Source organism: Mus pahari, chromosome 6 (assembly GCF_900095145.1).
Source record: "Mus pahari chromosome 6, PAHARI_EIJ_v1.1, whole genome shotgun sequence".
Classification (NCBI taxonomy): Eukaryota; Metazoa; Chordata; class Mammalia; order Rodentia; family Muridae; genus Mus; species Mus pahari.
In genome coordinates this window covers 13,547,430-13,572,697 of record NC_034595.1, presented here as the reverse complement: position 1 = coordinate 13,572,697, position 25,268 = coordinate 13,547,430, and the positions used below count along the sequence as shown (strand labels likewise).

The following is a 25,268-nucleotide window of genomic DNA, read 5'->3' as shown; positions in this document are numbered from 1 at the left end:
GAAGAGGAAGAGGAAGAAGAAGAAAAGGTTTTCTGGTCTTTTTTGTTTTTGTTTGGTTTGGTTTTGTAGTCCAGGCTGGCCTTGAACTCACAGAGATCCACCTCCCTCTGCCACCCGTGTTCTGGGATTAAAGGCATGCTCCACCACCACCCAGTCAACAATCTCTTTTACAGGGCTGGAGAAGATAACTCTTCATGTAAAGATGTTTGCTGCCAAGCCTGATGACCTGAATCACAAGACGGAAGGAGAGCACTGACTTCTTCTACAGGCTATCCTCTGACCTGGACATCTGTAACAAGTGAATTATACACACACACAACACACACACACACACCAAGAAAATAAATCAAAATAAAAAATATATTTTTAAAACTTTACAATATATTATCTTTCTGGGCATTTTAATCACAAATCAGCTAATTGTTGAAAGGTTTATTTCAGTGTGCTTTTTATTACTAAATAGTTTTCTTTTTATAGTAACTATGAATACTGGCTATGTTTGATCACTTCACAATAGCATAATACAGATAAATGGCCATATAAAACTAAAAAATTTTAAATTGAACCATATAATTTAAATAGTGACCAAAAGAGACAAATAATCTTATATAAAAATCTTAATAGAAAAAAAAATCAGACCATCAGCTTTACAGTACAAACCAGCCAATAGGAAACTGATTCCAAAACCAATCTTGGGATGTTTAATAATATATACTTTTATGGCATGGCATTCAGCTGTTGTTTTACCTTCCAGCTAGACTGAATGGAATTTTAACCACCCCGATGGCCCTGTACATGTGCAGCAGCAAATGCAGCCCACTGAAGCGAGGCGGTGTGTGGAAAGGGGCTCAATTAAACGACGGAGTGTTTCTTGTAAATTAAAGCCCTACTGAATAATCATCTTCCATGCAAATTATCTTTCTTGGGGTGTTCAACAATATGCCATCATCATATGTGACTGCTTTAATACATGCTTATTTGTAATGCTTTACATAATGAATTCTCCCTCTTTAGTCCCTTAGAAATGAAAATGAGAATGTACGCTTTTTAATTTTTCCTTACGAGACTGCTTTTGTGAATACACCAGTAGGAAGACACTGTGTCTTTATAACATATAATGCAGAAGAATTATTTAATCACATGCACACTACTAGTACTTTTATCTGGAATTTTTTGACTAGATTTCTTATGAAAAAATACCATGTTAATCTTTCTTCTCTCAAAAAAGTACATTTCCTCAGAAGCCCAGCTCATTCTCCTTATCCTTATCTTACACCTTAAGTTTCTATTCTTAGAAAGAGCCATCTGCTAAAGTACAAGCACACAAACTAGAGCATGTTAGCATAACAGACCAGAGTAGTCGACATATACACCACTGTACAAGGTAGGGCTCAGTGGCCAAGCACTTGCTTAGCGAGCAGAAATCCTGGGCTTGGTCCTAGCCTGGAAACAAACTGTATGTCCAGCTGGATGTGACGGCTCCTGCCTGAAATCACAGCACTAGGGAGGTTGAGGGTAGGAAGACTATTATGAGTTCAAGGCCACTTGTGCTACAGTGATTTTCAGGTTAGCCTGGGCTAGCATGTGCCTGAAACAAAGTTGTTAACCGATTTTCAAAGAGATTTAAAAACACACGGAAAAATTAAGCAGCAAATAAAACTAAGAGATACAGTGTCCCTGGGTAACATTTTGACACTGCCAGGGCAGAAAGCAGGACTGGTGTCCGGAAGTTCCCCTGGTGCTAATACTTATCATAACACAGAACAAAAAACACCCCATTCAAAAAAAATTAATCCAAAACATTCATTCATAGTAATCCTCTTATTTCCACATCCTGAGCACTATTACCCACACATCACCAACCCACACTCAGAAGAAAGTAATATCAAAGGTGTTCTTCAGTGATCCAAGTCACAAGCCAGTCTTTAGACCCCAGCCTTGCTTAGCAGGAGAGGTGGGGGAAAATGCTAATTCCATGTCATTCTTTCATGATTCATGAGGGGCTTTGTTGATGATGCCTTCCTTGTTTGTTTCCTTTCTTTAGCCCCCAAACACTAAAACCCTTAGTTTACCTACTAAGTCATAAATATTAATCACACTTTAAAAATAACGTCTCAGATGCCTGTGATAGGTAATAAGGAAAATTCCAAGTGACCTCTAGGTTCAATTAAATACCACAACCATTAATAAAAGCAATAATCACTAAGTATGTAAGTACCTGAGACCTGTTAGAACTCACTACAAAACCACACTTTAACAGCTGAGCACCTTTCAGGTCTTAGACACAGTTAACATGCCCACAGAAACCCTGCATTACAAGCTATGGCTCTACAAAGATAATACCATGTCTGTTTACATGAAATACATGATCTCTATTTACATTTGTCCTGTTATCTTTTTAGGGTTAAACTAGTGCATTATTGACCACATATAAACTGTTCCCCCAAAATGCTCATACACTGAAGGCTTGGACCCTGAGGGCTCTGGACTCTCAATGCGCTATAACTTGAAGCATTCATTACCAGGCCATGGTAGAGACTTAGGAGATGGGGCCTGGTGAGAGGAGGGAAGTCACAGACAGCTTGCTTTGAAGGGAGTTTGTGTTCCCAGAGCTCCCCCATGCTTGGCTTCAAGTCTGCCTCATGTGATTACTGCTCACCACACACAGCCTTAGGCTGCAATGGTCAATCTCACCACAGGGGCCAGGAAACCACTTAAAGGTATTATTCCCACTTTTCTTAATAGAAACTAATAGAATTCTACACAATCCCCAAATAGCCACAAACACAAATTAGAGACAGTCTATAGATATAAAGTTATCTATCCTTAACTACAGTGAAGACATATAATTTCAGATTATTTTCCACAAACATTCATAGTACACAGAGTTAAATTTCATTTTCCCCATCCTTCAATTTCATCAAACCATTGTCATGTTTTTAAATGTTTTAAACTTGTAAGCAATTTATTCCTAGGTTATATTCACTATGTGAGTTCAGTGGTCTTTAGCATCTGGGGTTAGAGGATATGCAAATACAAGAACTGTGGTGGCATGTTTGAAGGGTGGTTCTATCTCCATCCACCACTCTCCACTGGATGCTCCTTACCTGAGTCTGTTTAAACCAAGCTCCTCACCACCCTGACCTAGATTAGATACCCACAGAGCAAGTCCTTGCCTGCTCCAGCAAATCAGCAGCCTTTCTAGGAGCTGCTCTTGCCAGCCAACTCAGCCTCACATTTCAGAACACTGTCACTTCGGAGAACATCACGAGGTCTAACTAACTCCAATAAAACAAGCATCCTTCTCTCACAGCTCAATACTAACTGAGAAGGTGGCCTCTCAGTCCACAAGTGTTCATGATTTAATACTACTGTACTAAGAGGGCTAGTTTTTAAATGTCCATACTAAATTACCTGTGTGACCTGTGAAAGTCACAAACACAATACTTTAAATTAAAAATGCTTTAAGACATATATACTCGGGGGCCTGCTGAGATGGCTTTAAAGACATGAATACGTGGAGATTTAAGATTTTATTTATTGTTTCTTCTTCTTCAGGAAAACAGCAAATAGCAGATGACACCGGTGCAGCAGGAGGGCCCGGAGGACCGGGGCCCAGGATTAGGAGGCTGCGGTGGCTTCCGCAGAGAATTTGGCAGCGGTTTGGGGGCAGCGGTCTTAGGGGCCTAGGTCGTGGCTGAGGCCTTGGCTGTGTTCGAGGCCCCAGGGCTCATGGAGTAAAGCTGAAAACAAGGAGTGGATCCCTGTCACCAAGCTAGGCCACCTGGTTAAGGACATGAAGATCAAGTCCTTGGAGGAGATCTACCTGTTCTCCCTGCTCATTAAGGAGTCTGAGATCGTTGACTTTTTCCTGGGTGCATCCCTAAAGGATCCCTAAAGTTCTGAAAACTATGCCAGTGCAGAAGCAGACTCAGGCTGGCCAGCGGACCAGGTTCAAGGGCATTCGTCACTATTGGGGACTACAATGGTCATGCTGGTCTTGATGTTAAGTGCTCCAAGGAGGTTGCCACTGCCATCCGAGGGGCCATCATCTTGGCCAAGCTTTCCATCTTCCCGGTGCAGAGAGGCTACTGGGGGAACAAGATTGGCAAGCCCGACACTGTTCCATTCAAGGTGATAGGCCGCTGTGGCTCTGTGCTGGTGCAGCTCATCCCTGCCCCCAGAGGCACTGGCATTGTCTCTGCTCCTGTGCCCAAGAAGCTCCTGATGATGGCCGGCATAGATGACTGCTACACTTCAGCCAGAGGCTGCACTGCCACCCTGGACAACTTTGCCAAGGCCACCTTTGATGCCATCTCCAAGACTTACAGCTACCTGACCCCCGACCTCTGGAAAGAGACTGTCTTCACCAAGTCTCCTTCTCAGGAATTCACTGATCATCTAGTGGAAACCCACACCAGTCCCTGTTCAGAGGACCCAGGCTCCAGCTGAGGCTACCACATAAGGGTTTTATACAAGAAAAATAAATGGATTAAGTCTGCTAAAAATTTTTATTTATTTATTTTTATTTTATGTGTATGAGTGTTTGCCTGTATGCTCATATATGCACCATCCCTGTTCCTGGTGTCCAAGGGAACCAAAAGAGAGAGTTAGATACCCTAGAACTGGCATTAGAAATGTTAGCCACCCTGTGGTTACTGGGAAATGAACTTGAGGCCTACAGAAGAGCAGCCAGTGCTCTTAACCACTGAGCGCTTAAAGATTTCCTGAATTCCATTTTCTCAGCATCCAGGGGTGTGTGAGGATTGGGTAAGGGCAGGGAAATGATGAGTCTTCCAGATATTTAAACTTCAGTAATAATTATCTTATGTGCCTGGCAGTCTCCCCACATGAATTCAGTTAATTCTTAACTACAACTCTATGAAGCATGTACTTAGCATCATCACTGTAAATGTGGGAACAAAAGCACAAAAGTCAAGCATTCCTAAAGGCCAGAAAGTAGTTAGCAGGGACCGAGAGTAAATTTTAAAGCCACTGAGAGTGAATCCAAAGTCTGCTCTTAACTAGGCAAAAAGTACCTGTTACCGATGCCAGAGCTGCTGTGGTGGTCTATGAAACACACTTAGACTTCTTTTCTCCATAAAGACTTTATTTTTTCAACAAGATTAGGTAAATTATTAATCACAAAGCCACTCAGAATGAAGAAAGCCACAGATTAAATGACAGAAGATATAAACACTATCAAAAGGAGCCAGAAGCCTCTTGCTTCACTTCTCCAGATCGCTTCTTCATCATAAAGTGAGGGTAGAAAATAATCTCTACAGTCCCTTGGTTCAAACACATGAAGATCAACAGTAAGAAAACCTAACTCCTTAGACAACTGAAGACACTGTCGTCGTCTGCTCTCAGGAATCACATCACATCCACCTTGGAAAGATCAAAAATACTTGATTTTAAAGATTTTCAAAGACTTTTGTGTAATTGAGCCTGCCAGGCGACCCTGAGGACCCTAATTCGATCCCAGAACCCAGGCTGGAAAGCTGCATGCAGTGGCTCCTGGGTCTAACCCCAGCCTCTGTGCTCCTGGAAGAGGATACAGCAATCCATGGAGGGCTAGCCTGGGAGATGCAGAACAGCAGCAGAAACAAGAAAGACTTTGCCTCGAAACACAAAACGAAAGGCAAGAACGCATTCCTAAAAAGCCAGACTCAGAGTCAGATGACTTTGATCCCAGCACTCGGGAGGCAGAGGCAGGTGAATGTCTGAGTCTGATGCCGGTCTGGTCTACAGAGTGAGTTCCAGGATGGCTAAGGCTACACAGAGAAACCCTGTGAAGAGGTGAAGAGTCCTCTGACCTATATACACACTTTTAAAATTACATAATAATAAATAAAATACAGCAAAAAAACAAAATATAAAACAATACAGTGTCATTCCCCAAACTCCAAAAGGCAGTACATATGCCCAGAAAGGACAGTTTTGACCCACCTCAAGCTGGACTATACAGGATTTTCTGGTAGTTAGATAATAGCCAGCATTCTTTAGAAACTTTTGACAAGGCTCCCTCTGCCAAAAGGAGTCACTTCCCTTGTTTGCCTCTGGCAGAGGGACATATGACTCAAACATACACCTGTGGCTGTGGACCAAGCCCACGCTGGCCTCCAGGCTCGTACAGGCTCTACTCACAAGTATCCATCATACATTTCAAAGCCCTGAGCTAGCACCCTAGCCCTTCTCACCTCTTCCATAACAATGGAAAGGTTCCCACACCAGCTGTACCTCCACTATCATCTCCCTCTGCTCTCTCTTCAATGGCAGATAGCCCCAAGTCCAGTCTGTTTATTCTCTCTGCTCTGGAATCTTCCAGAAGCCTCTGCCTGTTCTCTTTCTCTTTCTCTCTTTCTCTCCCTTATTATCTACAACCAAAACCTTCCCCTAATGGAGAGCGCATTTCAGTGAATTCTCTACCATGTCCTTCTACGTTAACAGCCTGTAACAGCTTTTTAAGTTTTTTTCGGTGTACTTTCTTTATGCATATTTAAGTTAACTGTCATGATTAGGCAGATATAGAAGACAAGTGTTGTTCCTTTCTTTTTCTACTTGACAACTTTACAGCAGGAATTTTCCTTTTGCCACAAGCATCTACATGGTCTGGCCATCTCACACACCCTCCCTGTCCCTTTCAATCATCTCTCCAGCCCCCCACCCCCACCCACTTCTGTCATCCACTTGTCACTTCACTGTATCCTGAGCTTCATCAGACACATTTCTATGGACTTGCTCTAGACACCTTGCTTTATTTTAAATCCTTACATAAAAAGCACTTTTTCAGTGAGTTCTTTTCTGTTTTTCAAAACAGGGTCTCACTATGTATTCCTGGATGTCCTGGAGCTCACTCTGTAGACCAGGCTGGCCTCAAATTCACAAAGATCTACTGGCCTCTGCCAGCTAAGTGCTGGGACTATGGTGTGCTTGGCTCAGTGAGTTCTTTTTTTGCTCTTATCTCAAATGTCAAGCCCTAATCCTGAAATATCTTCTATGCCTCTTCTCTGCTATTTTCTCCTAAACACCTATCTCTTATAGGTTCTTTTATCTTGCTTGGTCTCTCTGCCCTACTCAAATTACAATTTTTATAAAGGCAGATGAGTTTGTCTTTACCCATTTCACAGGACCAAGCAACTGCCTAATAAATAGCTTCTGTTCTGCATGGATTCTATCATAACTACTCAATTCTGCACAGTAGCACAGAAGCAACCACAGTGTTGGGCATGGTGGCGCACTGTGATTCCAGGATTTGGAAAGTGGGGGCAGGAAGAATGCAAACTCTAGGCCAGCATGAATACAACAAATCGATGTCTGTCCTGGACCAAGTAACAAGACTCAAACAAACAAACAGGTAACCACAGACAACAAATAGTTTGGGGATGTCAGCTTCATAGGTGTATCTTTTTTCTATCCCTTCCTTACATTAGCATTACTAAACTAGTATGACTGCATTTATTTATGGCTCTTTAAACTTCCTGTCATGTCCAAAGGAAACTCCACGCCCCCAGTTTCTGAGACCTATTCTCCTCCAGCAAAGGAGCCATTTTCTTATCACAGTCAGAAGGAACAAAAGGCTATCTGTGGAGCCTATCAGCATACCACAGAGCATGCTGGCCTCCAGGCTCACACAGTCTCTCACTGTGTACCTGTGACTCTTCTCAGCTCTTCTCGCCCCATCATCAACCCTAAAGGCTTCTCTAAATCATGGGTTTTTCTCTCCATTTCTCATTCCCTTATAAACCTACTACTTCAGCTAGACACTCTCCTTTTCCTCTCCAGCCCCTCTCTCTGTCTTCCTCTCTTGCTCTATAACGACAGCTCGTGGCCCTGTCTACTCTGTTCAGTTTACTATTTTCTCTCTGCTCTGAACTCCTCAATAGCCTCTGGCTGTACTCCCCCTCAAATCTACCTTGGAGCAGTCATGTCCTCAGTTTATACACTGTCAAAACTGCTTTCCAAAGACAATCAAGGAATACAGCAACTAACCTCCTTGTGGGGTGTGAACTCTAAAACTTGGAGAACTAGTAGGATCCACAGAAGGTGAAAACACACACACACACACACACACACACACACACACTCAACACAAGCAAAACAAATTAATTTAAAAATTAAATAAGCAACACAATGTCTAAAGACATCAACTCTTGGCTAGGTGGTAGTGGTGATGTACACCTTTAATCCCAGAACAGAGGAGGCAGAGGTAAGTAGATCTCTGTGAATTCGAGGCCAGCAAGGTCTACAGAGCCAGTTCTAGGACAGCCAGAGCTACACAAAGAAACCCTGTCTCAATGCCCCCCAGCAAAAGTCATCAATTCTTTATTACATCATTACATCATTTTCCTGATTGTTCCTTCTTGAAAATTGTATATATATATATGTATATATGGATGGATCTGCAGTGCTAGGGTGACACTGAGGGTCCTTGTGTATGATAGGGAATACGCTACAGCACTGAGCTAAACCCCCAGATACAACTGTTTTCTTATAATAGCAAAGTTTAGTTGATCTTTTTATTGTCAAACTTTTCTCAAAACTATTATCTAGAACCCCATATTGTTGTTTATTACATGTAAGGAAATATTTAGTTCTCAGATCAACAATAACTTTTAAGAAGACAGATATAGGCTGGAGAAATGGCTCAGTTGGTAAAATACCTGATTTGCATTGCACAAACACCTGAGTTTGAGTCCCAGAAACAACATTTTAAAAAACAAACAAAAAACTGGGAGAAGATGGTGGATTTCTGTGAGTTTGGGGCCAGCCTGATCTACATAGTGACAGACAGACAGACAGACAGACTGAAAGAAGGAAAGGCAAGGGAGGGAAGAAAAAGAGAAGGAAAGGAAAAACGACAACAAAATGCTGGCACAGGTGTCTTGTCTTGGTCACTATGAAGACACAATGACAAAGGCAACTCTTCTGAAAGAAAGCAAGCCCCCAATTAAATGTTTCTCTAGTCCCAGGTCGCAATGCCTTCTATATTCTGCCAACAAACAGCACAGAGAGCGACACCCAGTTCCCAGGTAGCCACCTCTGTCTTGGTCACTGTTCTATTGCTGTGAAGAGACACTATGACCAAGATAACTCTTATAAAGGGACACATTTAACTGTGGACTTGCTTATTGTTGCAGAGGTTTAGTCCACTGTCATCACGGTGGGGAGCATGATTGTACGCAAACAGACATGGGGCTGGAGTAGTAGCCAAGAGTTCTACACCCAGATCTGCAGGCAGCAGAAAGAGAATCAAGACTGGGCTTGGTGTGGGCTTTGGAAACCTCAAAGCCCACCAGCAGTGACTTACTTCCTCCAGCATGGCCACTCCTACTCCCACAAGGCCACACCCAACTTATACGAGCTTATGAGGCCATTCTTATTTGAACCACCCCGGTATGGTTGGCCAGCCAGTCTAGTCTACTTGCAAGCCTCTGAGTGACTCTTTCTCAAAACAAGAAGAAAAAGATGGTGGGCAGTGCCTATGATATCCAGGTATCCTCTAATCTCCAACATGCACATGCACCCACATTCAACTCTCGCCAATGTGACACGCACACAAAGCACATACTTGAGTGTTTAATAGCAAAAAATGGCCTAAAAAAGGAAAGCAGCAGGGTAAATTTATAAAATCATTACTACTTTTTTTAGGCAGGATCTCCTTATACAACCTCTAAGTTGGCCTCCAGCTAGAAATCCCCCTGCCTCACTGTCTCTGGTGCTGGCATTACATGCATGTGCCACCATACATGGCTAGGTTTTTTTGTTTTGTTTTGTTTTTTTTGTTTTTTTGTTTTTTGAGTCAGGATTTCTCTGTGGAGCCCTGGCTGACCTGGAGCTCACTTTGTAGACCAGGCTGGCCTCGAACTCAGAAATCTACCTGTCTCTGCCTCCCAAGTGCTAAAACTAATTTTTAATATGAAAATCAATTCCTTTACAAATGGTAGAAGTTTTATATGAATGTATACATCAATAAAGAAGCGTATGTAGAAAACATACTTTGTGATAAGACTTTTGACTGCCAGAAAGAACATAGCCAGTTGGATAAAATGCAATTTAAGTAGGATACATACAAATCAAAAATTCATATATCAAATATGTTCACAAGTACAATATATTCATAGGCAAAATGCTATTTATAAGGCTATGCATCTTTCCTTATGTTCAAGAGAGAAGATACTTGCAAGACTAAGCTATCAAACAATGCTTATCTTTCAAGGACTGCTCTGCAGGAAACACAGGGAGACTTCAGCTAACATTTCACAGGTACATCATCAAAGGCTAGTCAAATAAGACTTGGATAAATCAGTCAATTTAATGGGCTTTTCAGTAGGGCTGATTGATGCTTTCTGGAACTAGTTGCAGAAAACAGGACTAAAGATACAATACTTCAAAGGTAAGAAGACACTGTCCAGAGAAAGGAAGATAATTTTAAAGGTTTCCACTTGTTAATCTACATTTTCAAAAGCAAATAAAGGCATAACTGCTTTTACTTAAACTCAAGGAAATATGTTCACAAAAAAGTTAAAATAGTGAACTTTTCCCATAATGTTAATTTTCACTATTAGAGATATCCACTAATGTTTTCTGAAAATGGTCAGATAAAATGAGTTTCTAAACCAAAATTGCCATGAAAACCTTAACAAACCTGTCACTGTAAAATAATTAAACTACCTTCAGTATTAGTTTATCATTTAGATATTAGATATATGATATATATCATTTAGATATCTATTTAGATCAATAGAAAAGCTGATCATCTAAGTAGGATCAAGTGTGTGTGTGTGTGTGTGTGTGAGAGAGAGAGAGAGAGAGAGAGAGAGAGAGAGAGAGAGAGAGAGATCAGTTCTGCTAATTTTAAAAGACAGAAAACATGAAATTTCTAAATTTTACCCTTTTTTGTTTGTTTGTTTGTTTGTTTTTTGTTTTTTTCGAGACAGGGTTTCTCTGTATAGCCTTGGCTGTCCTGGAACTCACTCTGTAGACCAGGCTGTCCTCGAACTCAGAAATCTTCCTGCCTCTGCCTCCCAAGTGCTGGGATCAAAGGCGTGTGCCACTAAATTTTACCCTTAACAGGATAGCCCTCATTTAAGTAAAATTGCATCAACAAACAACAGACCAAGTTGCTCAAGCTTCCAGGCCATCACACAGCACCCCCACTACTACACTAGGTCTGCTGCTGCCCTGATCTGAGAGAAACAACTCAAGGGGAGAGGAGTTATTCTGGCTCACAGTTTAAGGGTCTGTCAGTCCATCATGGTGGAGAGGGTTTGACAGAGCAGAGCAGAGCAGAGCACCACACTTAAAGCAGCCAGGAAGCAGAGAGAAGGAACAAAGGACGAGGCCAGAGCAAGAACACACCCCAGTGATCCTCTGCCTCCAGCTGGCTTCCCTAAAGGTTCCCAGAACTCCAAACGGCACCATCAGCTAAGATGCAAACACGAAACACAACGGCCTATGGCAAACACTTCATGCTCCGACCTAACACTGAATTAAGAGACCCGGGAAGAAAACTGTTAGCACAAGAGTCAACCAAGCAAAGAAGGCTGGGTGACACAAAGGAGGGATGGATACCAGGAAAGGCCAACCTCGGCCAGCAGGAGAGAAGAGGCTACATGAAAGGCTCACTCGTCTCCCCTGTGCTCTAACGTGACAAGCAATCAGGAAATAATGAGTAAATATCTTCCTACTACCTCACAACTTTTTATAACAGAGCCTAGAACAGACCACGGGACATTCCTTGCACTCAAGGAGCCCCCATTTCTCCTTTCTTTTTACCACTTCCCCTAGGTAAAAAGACACACACAGAGACATGCTGGGGGGGGGGGGGAGGCAGACAGCCTCTGGCCTAGGGCTCTGGCTATCGTCTCAGGACAGTATTACAGTATTCTCCTCAATGTTTAAGCATTTATGAAGCTGCTATGGCAGTAAGGTTTCCTAACAGCCAGTTGACCAAAGCAGATTACTAAGTAAGGAGACAAAAATATCAGTACTATGAAATGTGATTTGTTTTGTTATATCAATGTAACACTTTACCATATACTGTAGTGATGGTCACTCTGAAGAATCCGCTTGGGGACATTATAAATAGTACTATGACCATTCATTTCAGTACATTTACTGTGGTGGTATGTATCTCCAAGTGAAACTGCTGAACCATAAAGAATGCAAGTGTTTAGTTTTTGTAGATACTGCCAAACAGCTTTCCAATTTGTTCGTTCCAATTTACATTCTCATACCAATTTGTAATTCCCACAGCAATGCAGAATTTCAGTTGCTGTATTTTCTCACACTTGCTAAATTTTCATCTTTTTTTCATTCTAATGAGTGTACAATAGTATTTCACTTTGATTTTTGAGTGTCCATATTTAAAGGTACTTAACAAGAGCAATAGGGGAAAAAATCTTGAACCATGGCTCTAAGACAACTTCCTATCCTGAGCACATAGGTATCTTATTTAATATAAACATGAGAAGAGAGCCAAGCTATACAGTGAAGATAATTGAACAAGAACCGAATAATGAAGCCAATAAAGCTTTACTACAAAACATGGTACAAAGCAGATGCCCAGGACTTCAGTGTCTGTACTCTTAGCCCCGAGGAGATGCAAGCAGGAGTTGTTCAAGCCGTCCTTGGTTAAATAGAGAGTTAACAACAGCTTGGCTACATGAGAAGAGAAAGACAGAGACAGAAAGAACAGCACAGCTGGGGTAGAGAATGGAGGGACAGAGAGACACAAAAAAATCTAAAAATATACAATGGTTACATGACAAAGGATACACAAAGAAAATCCAGGATAGACTAAGGAAGAAAAGGACAAAGATGAGAAACACTGAAAGGGACATTAAAGCTCAGCAGATGCATGTCACGGAAAGACCAGTAAAGGGACTGAAGGTTGGGACTAGCCAGGCATAGTAGCATACACAGCTGTCCCAGCATTCAGCAGAGATGGGAATCTGACTCCACAAAGTTGTCTTCTGACCTCCATATGCACAGTCTCACTCACTCATACATGCATCATACACACATTCAAGAATAAACTATTTTTAAAGTAAAGTGGGGTGGGGGTAAAGAGATGGCACAGCAGTTAAGAGCACTTGCTACTCGCCAGGTCCCATGCCAGGCTGCTCACAACTGCCTGTAACTGCAGAGCTCCAAGGGAGCCAACTCCCTCCTTGGTCCTTGATGGGTACCCTCACACATGTGGTACACACACACACACACACACACACACACAAATAAATAAATAATTTAAAAGAAAAAGTGAGGACTGGAGAGATAGCTCAGTGGTTAAGAGCACTTACTGCTCTTCTAGAGGTCCTAAGTTCAATTCCCAGCAACCACATGGTGCCTCACAACCATCTGTAATGAGATGATGCACTCTTCTGGTGTGTCTGAAGAGAATGACATTGTACTCACATACGTTAAATAAATGAACAAACAAACAAACAAACAGAAAAAAAGTGAGGTAGGACTGGCAAGGTGACTCAGTGGTTCGAGCTGAGTTCAATCCCACTGTTAAGAGGAGAACCCAGGGGCTGGTGAGATGGCTCAGCGGGTAAGAGCTCCTGACTGCTCTTCCAAAGGTACAGAGTTCAAATCCCAGCAACCACATGATGGCTCACAACCATCCTTAACGAGATCTGACGCCCTCTTCTGGAGTGTCTGAAGACAGCTACAGTGTACTTACATATAATAAATAAATAAATCTTTAAAAAAAAAAAAAAAGAGGAGAACCCACCCGAGAAAGCTGTCCTCTGACCTCTACATGTGAAGGAACACTTCACACTTAAATACAAAGTGTATTTTTTTCACAAATAATCAAGTATGAGGACAATTATTTTTTAAAATGTAATTGGCCAGATATTACAGCATACTCAATCTCTGCCCAGACAGATCTGTGATTTAGAGGCCAACCTGGTTGACATACAAGTTTCAGGGTAGCTTTGGCTACATACTGACACTCTGCTTTTAAAAAAAAAAAAAAAAAAAAAAAAAAGACATTGAAAAACAAAAAAAAANAAAAAAAAAAAAAAAAAAAAAAAAAAAGGTATATATATAAAAGATAAGCAAGGATGATCTAGCATGCGTAACAGGGGGGCCCTCCAAATAAAATGAAGACAATAAATACAATTAATACCTAAAGTTATAATAGGTTAACATATTTGGGCCGATATAGCAAAATACATTATATATCTGGGAAAATTAACAAAAAGCAGTTAATACTCTGGCATATTCCAGTAAAAACATTACCCTTTCAAAGTGGGGGAAAATATCCTTTAGGTATCTAGGCAGAGATAAAGTTGCCTGTAAGAAAATCCAACTAGAGAGTTCCATGGCACACTACCCCCACAGCACACATGAGGCCTCCTGTGACAATAGTTCATTGCACCAGAATACAATGGAGTAAGACTCTGCAAACTATGATTTGTAACCAATTGTAATTCACAGCTGGCTTACCAATCAAACCCCTCTCACCAGCACAAACAGTGCTAGTGTGTTTGCATTACATACTCCCCTGGCAGCTTCCGAGATGCTCAGTTAATAACTATAATTCAGAATTATGACCTGAAAAACTAAGGTAGCTATATCTGACCTTTCACACAAGTCTGCCCATCACTATAGTAAAGTAACAGTCCTTAAAGATATTTGAGCAAAGAAAGCGTGAGTCAAACACAAGAATTTTTATTCAAACTATACCTTTAAAGTAGAAATGCATAAACAGCTTTACTTATTAAAAGCAGTAAGTACCTTTCACATGAGTCATCTATAAGGATTTGATGAACTTCTAACTACAGTGCTGTCTAAGGGCTTGTGTTCCACATGAAGACTACAAATACACTGTTTGCTGAGAATGAGACCCAGGGCCTTGTGCATGGTAAGCGCATGTTATATCACTAGCTACACCTCCCACCCTGTAGGTATTCAACTACAGACTTAAGAGCAATTGCAAAAGTTAGATAAAATCTTGGAAACCATACCTGATGAATCTAGGGACTTGATTATGTACAAAAGACAGGACTGAGGGTAAAGAAAATCACCTCCTAAATTCCCGCTTAAATGAGGTGATTAACCACAGGATGGTGCATAACTCCCTAGAAAGCAGCACACTCGTACCAAACAGACCACCAAAGGAAAAGTGTCCTCAGAAGTCACAAATCAGCAGCATTCACATTTCCACTGAATCTGGTCACACAATCCTCTGGTGTTCCACAAATTTTCTAATTTAACCATTAATAACAAATATGAAAAGTGTGAATAAAAAGCCTTTATCTACGTTTATTTTTAATCACCTAGAGTTGACACATTGCTTATCTTAACCTGGTACTCCATGACAAATCAGTAAGTTAAAAATACCCAACCCACAGCTTAGGTAGCCACAGGGCTCCTGCTGGCCACCAGTCCTGACCCAAGGAACCCATGTACAATACAGGATCAGAAGTGCCCACATGCTGGAAGGCACATGAATGATTCAGTGGGACACTGAAGGTATACAAACGAGAGACGAACACTGCTGTCACACACAAAGAAATGTGACGAGGTGTACAATCCCCCTGGCAGTGAAGCCCAGGGATCAACTCTGGAAGTTAGTACAAAAAACCAAGCGCTTCATCAGCCTCTACCTGGGCCAACTGTCCACTCCTCTGTTCAAAGCTGATAAAAGCACAGACTATGCCACACTCTCAGTGGTTCATTCAAATGTAAGGCCTATGTCAAACCCCACACAACAGAGGCTGAACCAGCAGCCTTGCTATGAGAACCTCTGTGTTTTGTAAAGGGACTGCTCTATACTAGTTTGTTATAAAAGCAACTAGCAAAACATCTTACATTTATATTTATCTTCTATCCCACACTCCTGTCTTATTTTTTCCCTCTCAAAATCCCTTCCTTAGACTGGGGAGATATCGCAAGTATGAGGACCTGAGCTCAGAGCCCTAGCATTCATGTATAAGTCAGGTACAAGAGTACACAGCTGTAATGCCAATCCCTACGAGGCTGAGACAGGAGGAACATGGAGCACACTGCCCTGCCAACCAAACTGAATCAATAAGCTCTAAGTTCAGGAAGAAATCCTACTTCAAAAAATAAGGATGTGGAGTAACTGAGGAAGACAATATTCTTTTCTGGCTTCCACAGGTGGACACATATAAGTGTACCCACATGTTCATGTCCACACATACATACATACACACACACATACACACACACATACAAACCACACGTGTGCATGCATACATCACACACTCACAGAAGCACATGCACACCCCATTCCTTTAAGGTAAACTCTGGGGCTAGAGAGATGGCTCAGTGGTTAGGAGCACTTGCTGCTCTTATAGTGGACCGGTGTTTAATTCCTAATACCCACATGGAGGCCCAACAATCTTTAACCCCAATTTCAGGGAATCCAACTACATCTCTGGCCTCCATAGGCTTTGCACACATGTGGTACACACTATGCAGGCATACACACATACATATAAAATAAAAAACAAATCACTAGAAATCACTAAACAGGACCAAGTGAGTACATATGTACAGGCTGTGCTATGGATAGAGTATCCTCAGATTCATCTTTCAAGTTCTAACCACCAGCACCTTAGAACAGTAACTTACCTCTGCAGCTAAGGCCTTCAAAAGAAGTAATTAAGGTAAAATGAAGTTGTATGGGTAGTCTAATCCATATAATCCTTCAAATGATTGACATCTTTACAAAGTAAAATTAAGACACAGACAGGCAGAAGGAAACCAACCCAAGGAACCCTCAGAAGAACCCCAACCATGCAGAAACCCAGACCTCATGCTTCTACCATGAAGGATTAACAGAAAATAAACTCCTGTTTAAGCCACCCATAGTGTGATGCTGTCTAGAAAGCTGTATAGAGGGAGGCCATGTCCTAGCAGAACAATTCACAAACATCCTTAACTGTCACTTAGACATAGCAAGCCCCATAATCGAAAAAGAGGGCTTAGAGGGTTTGTCTACAGTCAGGGTGTTTCTTTTTAGCCCTGGCTGTCCCTGGACTCACTTTGTAGAGCAGAAAGAAAGGAAAAAAGAAAAGACCTTCACTGTGGTTCTAGTGGAGGTCTGGTTCTCTATACACTCCTTGTCTCTCTTCTGCCTACCAGCAGCTGCAGTATCTCTGCTTTTCATCCTGTATCTAGAGCCACAGAAGCTGGAGTTCCAGATGGGAGCAGTAAGGAAGAGAGGAAAGTCAGTCTCTGACTTGCAGTTCTGGGGCAAAGTTCAGATAGAACAGAAGAAAAAAACACCTAGATTATAAATATATCAGTGTATGGTATGATTTTAATGTATGTTTTAGAAGTTTGTCTAATACTTTTAAGTTTTTAAAGTTCTATTTCATGTGAAGTTGCATAATTTTTTTGAAATATACATGTTACTTTCTTCTAGGTATAAAAATATTTCTGATGTTCTACCTACCCCTTTGTTCTCTGTATGATTTTGAAGTATGCAAAATACATTTCTGAAATACACTGCTGTTGTCAGCAACAGCTTCTTCAGCTACCAGCATCTCTAGTATGAGATACCAAGATCTCCCAACTGCTTCAAGTGTAAGACTTTGCAAAACAAATGAACAGTGCTGAGGAGCACGCCTTTCTCCAGAGAAGCCTGTTGTTGGCACTGGATACAAAGTAAAATCCCCAAATTTGCATTTTCACTCCTTTTGCTTTCTTGACCTTTATTTGAATTTGAGACTAAGCTTTACCAAACAACAGAATTTACACAGTCACTAGCCAACCACAGTCCTCATTATGGAATCTATGCAGTACATTTGTTTCCTAGGAAACCGACCAGAGCACAGACAGAGTGCAATTTCAGACTAGCCAAAGAATTCTCCAATCATGCTGGTAAATAAAGTCCATAAATCAACTAATCAGAAGCAAACTCAAGAAGTATCACAGAGCAGCTAAGCTCTGTGGAAACTTAAATCGGGAGGGGATGGGACGGGAAGGGGGAGGAGAGAAACCTGTGGGGCTTCTTTGGGTACTATGTAGATCTCTCAAGTAAATATTATGAGCAGGTTTCTTTATAAACACAAACTGTCATAAAATAAACTGTTCCAAATAAATGGCTTCTCTCCAATCTTCAGTCTCTTTATTTGACAGTATTTAGGAGGGAAAGCTTCTTAGAGCCAGCCTCATACATCTGGTACCAGGACATTAATCCAAGAATGAATTCTGCATGTCAGCAAGCAGCACGGGCTTGTGCTCTCAGTGCAAAAAAACGACAAGACCTACAATGAGCAGCTGCTATCACACCTCTCACCAGGCCACAGAGAAGGGGGGGGGGGAGGGGAGAACACAGGGACGGAGTGGAGAGGTGTGGGGGGCTGGGGACAATACAGGCAGGACATGAACACAGTCAGGACCAAAAGTCATCATAGCAAAGAACAAGTCATAGGAAAAGGACAAGATGAAAAGTCACAGGTCCCTGGAGAGCAAATCTGTTACCTCACAGTTTTCTATTTTATTACACTAGTACCAGCATAAAACTACTGAAAAAGCCTGTAGATTTAAGTCTCCCAGATTTAACTGAGGATAGCTTAGTGTTGCTTAGGAAAACAAAAAACAGCTAAATGGCAACTTCATTTTAAAGGCCAATTGACACAAATTTTCTGCAAGGAGCATTTATTTGTTGTAAGGTTAAAAAAAAAACCATCAGGACAAAAATTAATCTATATACCCTCCTAGACACCAACTGACTAAAAGGGAAATAAATAAAAAATATATAAGCCACTCTGGAATGCTTCTGATTATACCATCATTAGTAATACAGAAAAAAATTAGCATTGACACACCAGTCAAAAAGAAATGAAAAGGCAAGGTATTATCTCTCAGCCAGCACAGATAAGGCACAATGTGCTGATCCAAGGCATTCCCAGCACAGCCCTGGCACTGTTAACTTCTCCCCCACTTCACAGAGATGCTTTGTTAATCTTATCACTGCCACTGACCGTCTAATAAATACACAAACAAGCAATTCAGTTTGCTGGCCTGTCTTCTTTAGTATTTCTACCAGTGCCAAAGAGCTGCAACTCTGACGCTGTTCTAGAACTCCCTGTTCCTGATGACGACAGAACCAATTCAAGACTCCTCTTTATTAGGAGGCAGAGGCAGGCGGATTTCTGAGTTCGAGGCTAGCCTGGTCTACAGAGTGAGTTCCAGGACAGCCAGCGATATACAGAGAAACCCTGTCTCGAAAAACCAAAAAAAAAAAAAAAAAAGACTTCTCTTTAAGCTTTCTATAAGAGAGGGTAGAAAGGTTTAGGCCAGGATGGACCAGAGCTACACACTAAGCTCTGTCCCTTTGTGTAGTTTAAATTCATTTACCTAATCTAGACAGGAAACCACAATAAAACCTGATCAACTATGGTAGATGACGCTGCTTCTAGATATCAAGTGTGTATAAATGTATATAGTCTGATAACTTATAAAAATTCAGTATACAATATCATTAATCTAATGTAACTGGGGCAGGAATCTAGGGTAAATTTTTCTCTCACAAAAAAGTCACTATTTTAAGCATATTAAATTCTTTTATGAAAAAATAGGGTACTGGAATAAAAGTACATGGAATTGTATTTTTTTCTTAAAATTTTAACAACTTAAGAGAAATTTAAGGAGCTTTCATACCATAATATTTTTCCCTTCAAATTTAGATTTTTTTTTTTTAAAAAGGAATCTTCCATTTTCTCCAAATGGCTGTTTAGTGCTCCTCAAAACTATTAAAAACAAAAGCAAAAACCATTGCCAGGTAACAGTCAGACTTATGTGTGTCAATATGAATTCTCACAGTAGACAAAAAAAGTTTCTAAAAGTGAGGAACAAACAGATTAACAGAGCGCATAACCCAATACCTACATAGAAATGTGAGTCTGCGAAATGAATTTTATGAATGCTTACTGGACTTCATTTATTATTTGATCACTTATGAACACATAGCAACTGTTTACGAAGTAAGCCAGCGAATCAAAGAAGAAGAATCAGAGTACTGCCTTCTACCTTTCAAAACACTGTATCTAACATACAACAACCCAACCCTTGGTTTGTATGCACGGGCGGCATGAATGTATCATGTAAAATAAGGAAATACCGCTGGGAAAATCACTTCTAACATCACATTCTCTTCATATGCTATGAAAAAAAAAATCTATCTTAAAACGGAAAACAAAGGTTTTAGCCTGCATGGAAAGACTATCATTGTTTTACTCTCTAATGCCAGCCCTACCGTAAAAACTGTCACTACATGACACTCCAGTTAACTGTTTAGTAGGTAGACTATCAGTGATAATCCTAACGACCACGAGAAAAAAACTTTACTCCAAAACTTCAAAACAATTTCTTTAAAAAATATATATATATATAAAAAAAAATCAACCATGTTCGATTTTCTCCATTTAATTCACTACCTGACCTTTAATGTTTTAAATTAAAGACAGCCGTGAGAAAACCAGAAACCTTTTTTGTTTGTTTGTTTCATCTGATGTGTTTGTTGCTGGTCAGCTCAACCTCCTCTCTCCAGGACTCTAGGTTCCTTGATCTATTTGATAACAAACCCAAATCACTGTGCGCAGCCTCAGATTGGGGGGAGCTTTTGGGAGAAAGCCCTCCTCCGTTAGAAACAATAAATAAGGGAGCAAAGCGCCGCACGTTCCTTTACACGCCCCACACGCACCTCCCGGTACCTCCCGACGACCAAGCTAGTCCGGCAGAACCCCGAGGTGCCTCCGACTCTGCAACTAGCTAGGCAGCCCGTTCCTCCTCCGTCCCGCCCTCCTGCCCGGGCTCCGGGGACGCCGGCGCACCGACAGTCCCCGCCGAGACGCCGCCGGCCGCGAACCCGTGCGCGCCCGGCTCTGCGCCCGCAGACCCCTCCGCCCCTAGCGCCCTCCCGCCTCCCTGGCCCGGAGCAGACAAAAGGAAGGTGCTGAGGGTCACGGCGCGGCCGCCCACACACAAAGAGGCCCCGCGCCCGCGTGCTCCCCAGCCCCGCGCGGGCTCTCACCCACCTGCAGGTGTCTGTGCGTCTGTCCATAGGAACGCGGGCGGTGGGGCCTGCGGGAGCCCGGCGGCCCGAGCTGGACGGGGAGGGACGGCGGGACGGAGGGCGGCAGCACCACAGCCGGAGGCCCCGGGGCCGGAGTCGGTGAAGCGGGAAGGGCGCCCCGCAGGCTGCGCGGCGGGTGACGGCGGTGGTGCGATGGCTTGGGGGGGACGCAGGCTCCAGCCCGGCTCGGCCACCGGCGCGCGCCGCTCCGTGCGCCCCGGGCTCCGCGCGCCCGGCTTGGAGCGCGGGGGCGGGGCCGCGCGGAGCGGGGCGGGGCCGGAGAGGGGCGGGGCGGGGGCTCGGACCCCGGCTTCAGCCGGCACCGGAAGCGCTCCTCAGGCGGCGGGACCTACAGGAAGTGTGTAGCGACGCCCGCGGAAGGCGCTCGACCCGCGGCGCTCGCTGCCCTGAGGGGGCGCGGGCGGGGCGCCTGCCACCGACGCGTGCGGCCCCGAGCCGGCCGAGCGCGGCCCCCGCTGCTCCGACGGGTACAGAACCCACGCACGGTCTGTGCCACTTTCCACGCCGGTCCGCTGTCCTGGTCCCCACGCACTTCAGCCTGAACGGTTGAAGTAAGCAGAGCTTGGTCGCGTTAGAGGTGTGTGACAGCTCAGCCAGAGTGGGGCCGGGTGGCCTGGGACCCACAGTGTACTTACTCCATAGTGTCCTCATGCCCCACCGCAGCACGCCCACACACAGGTAATAAACTGGGGTTCTCAGGAATAAATAAATAAATAAATAAAAGAATGTTGCAAGGTGTTAAAGATTCTACACGGCTTAATACTTTAACTTCACGACTGGACCAGAGCCAAATTATCTTGGGCTTTTTTAGTTCCTTTGGATTGCCTACCCATCAAACTTAATACCCTCGTGGCCTTAGAAAACCTTTAATATGTCTTTTTAGCAGTGGCTAGAGAGACAGCTCAGTGGTTAAGAGCCCTCCCTGGCTGCTCTTCCAGAACACCAAGTTTGATTCCCGGCAGTAGCCCACAGCAGTCTGGAGTTCAGTCACCTCAGCTCAGACACAGTGGTGCACAGACGTACATGCAGGCAAGACGACCATTGATAATAATCGTAGTAGTAATAGGAATAATAAAAAGAAATGTATTGTCAGCTGACTGCTAGCTTCCACCGAGTCAAAAGCTACAAATCTCATCAATACCTGGAACCTGTACTTGAAATTTGGCCCACTTTGCTGTAATCCACCAACCTGCAGGCCCTGCCATTTGGTAATTGCCTTGATTTTATGACTTTCTTTAACTAAAAAAAAAAAAAAAAAAGCTAATGAAACTACTTCCACAGTGGACATGTCTTCCAGGGCAATCTGAATCCATGTTGCTGGACCATCATTCGTATTTGGCTCAAGAGTAGACGCAATGAGCTCAGAGCTGTACTTTGGCATCTGCACATTCATCCCACCCCAGGAGTGGGGCCGTTGTAACAGCTAAAACTCTCAGAGTGGTGCTCTGATACACAAGGCACTGAAAGCTACCTACACAGCATGGCACCACTGAGACAAGGCTGCATGTTTAAAGAAACCCTTTCATAGCACCTACCAGACACGTTTGTGCCAAGCACTTAGTAGGTTGTTAATTCAGTTAGTCCTAGGAACTCTACAAAACTGGCGCTATTAACATTACTATTCTATAGAAAATTTGATACAAAATTTAATTGTTTTTATATGTGTGGGTGTTCTGCTTGCATGAATATCTCTGTACCAGAGATGCCCAGGCCAGTAGAAGGTGTCAAATGTCCTGGAACTGTAATTCCAGATGGTTGTGAGCTCCCTCCTGGGTGTTTGGAATCAAACCCGGGTCCTCTGGAAGAGCAACTAGTGATCTTAACTACTGAGTCATCTCTCCAGCCCCACATTTTCAGGTACATACTGAGAAGTGATATTGCAGGTCATAGGATGATTATAGTTTTAGTTTTCAGAAACTGAGGCTTAGAGAAACTAAGAAATCTTGAGTACATAGTTTGTTATTGGAGCTCAGATTCATCCACTGCTTCCAGATTCCCTTTTCTCACAGCACTGAGCACTTTCCAAAACATGTATAATGGTAGGAAGTCATACTTAGAAATAACCTGATTAGCCTTAGGTACTAGCCACATCTTGGTCTTTCCCCTCCTGTGATAGGAAATCTCAATCATTCCTAGGTGACAGAATGTGACAGATTGTAAATATAATTACGCAGTGGTGATACACTTTTAACCCCAGCCCTTGGGAAGCAGAGGCTCGCTACGGGTCCTGAGTTCCAGGACACCCAGGGCTACACATAGAAACCCTGTTTCATAACCAGTATATACTAAAAGTGATTAAGAAACTAAATTTTATATTCTACTTTTGCCACAATTAACTATATGTATTTGCTATTAAAAATGGTCATTCTGTATACCAGCTTGCCCCTAAGAACTTGTGAATTCCTTACCTGCAAAACAAGCAACAAGAAACCAAGCAATGAAAAGAAACTGCTACCGAAAACATTGTAAAACAGATATCTTTAGCTGACTCATGGTGCTGGATAGTTTTATGTCAACTTCACACAAGCTGGGGTCATCTAAGAGGAGGTAGCCTCCATTGAGATAATGCTTCCTTAAGACCTGGCTGTAGGCAAGCTTGTAAGAAATGTTCTTAATTAGTGATTGATGTAGGCAGGTCCAGCCTACTATGGTGGTACCATCCCTGCACTGGTGGTCCCAGGTTCTGGAGGAAAGCAGGATGAGCAAGCCAGAAAGCACCATTCCTCCATGGCCTCTGCATCAGCTCCTGCCTCCAGATTCTTGCCCTGTGTGAGTTCCTGTCCTGACTTCCTTTAATAATAAACTGTGATGTGGAAATATAAGCCAAATTTAAGTGCCTTACTCCTCATCTTGCTTTTGGTGTTTCATCACAGCAGTAGTAACTCTAAATAAGACACTACTGGAAAGAGTTATTAAATAGAAAGGTGGTCCTGGTTAAACACCTCAGTGCCTCAACTGAGGCTGTTGATGAACCGGATTGTCTTGAGCAAAATCAGATTAAATTGGTCCCACCAGGGCCTACAACTAAGCCTTGAACTACTTCCATCCCTGGTTGATGAAGTTCCAATATTCTGTCTGCAAAAAATAAATCTTTGGTGGAGGAGCTTTTAAAAAAATTAATACATAATATCTGGCATCACATATGATAAGAAAAAAGAATAAAATCCAAAATGAAAGAGAGGACAGTCCAAACCTATAAATATGTCCCAGATGTCCTGCTCAATAGATAGACCTGTAGAATAGCTGTGATTAATATGATCAAGTCATTCATGACAGAATGGAGGATTTTGTACACATTAGGATTTTAAAATAACCAAATAGAGCCCACTAGGGACATATAAACCAAAACCACAATAGGATGCTGTGATAGTTATGCTTGGCCCAGAGAGAGGCACTATTTGAAGATGTGGCCTTGTTGGGGTATGTGTGTCACTGTGGGTTTTAATACCTTAGTCCTAGCTGCCTGGAACCCAGTCTTCTCTTAGCAACCTTCAGCTGAAGATGTAGAACTCTCAGATCCTCCTGTTCCATGCCTGCCTGGGCTGCTATGTCCCTATCTTGATGATAATGGACTGAACCTCTCTCTGAACCTGTAAGCCAGCCCCAATTAAATGTTATCCTTATAAGAGTTGCCATAGCCAGGCATGGTGGCACACGCCTTTAATCTCAGAACTTGGGAGGCAGAGGCAGGCAGATTTCTGAGTTCGAGGCCAGCCAGGTCTACAGAGTGAGTTCCAGGACAGCCAGGGCTACACAGAGAAACCCTGTCTCGAAAAAATCAAAACAAACAAACAAACAAAAAAAGAGTTGCCATGATCATGGTGTCTATTCACAGTGATAAAACCCTAAGACAGAAGTTAGTACCAGGAGTGGGTTAGTGCTGTGATAGGCCTGATTATGCTTTTGTTTGGCAGAATGTGGATTTGGGAACTTTGGATTTGGAAAGCAGTGGAATCCTTTAAGTAGGGCTATCCTAGTAGGAATATGGAAGACTTTGTTGCTGAGAGTGATTTAAACTGGGCAGACAAGGCCCATGAAGTTTCAGTGAAGAATTTCAGTATGTGGAATAGAGACTGTTTTTCTAGTATTTTGGTGAAGAATGTGACTGCTTTCTGCCATTGGCTGAAGAGTCTGCCTGAGACTAAGGTGAAGAGATTTAGATTAATTGCTTTGAAAAAGG

At 42.6% G+C, this 25,268-nt stretch overlaps 1 protein-coding gene and 1 pseudogene across 3 annotated transcripts in view; one reads left to right on the top strand and one right to left on the bottom strand.

Annotated features, from left to right (window-relative positions):
- Positions 1–21,311, bottom strand: part of Kiaa1958 (KIAA1958 ortholog) — a 124,911-nt gene extending 103,600 nt beyond the window's left edge. For 2 of the 3 annotated variants that reach the window (XM_021200094.1, XM_021200093.1), the window contains exon 1: positions 21,030–21,311. The gene's annotated coding sequence lies outside the window, so the exon portion shown is untranslated. The remainder of the gene's footprint in view (positions 1–21,029) is intronic. The other variant, XM_021200091.2, reaches the window with a different exon arrangement.
- LOC110323249 lies at positions 3,510–4,465 on the top strand (annotated as a pseudogene).
- Positions 21,312–25,268: the final 3,957 nt, after the last annotated feature.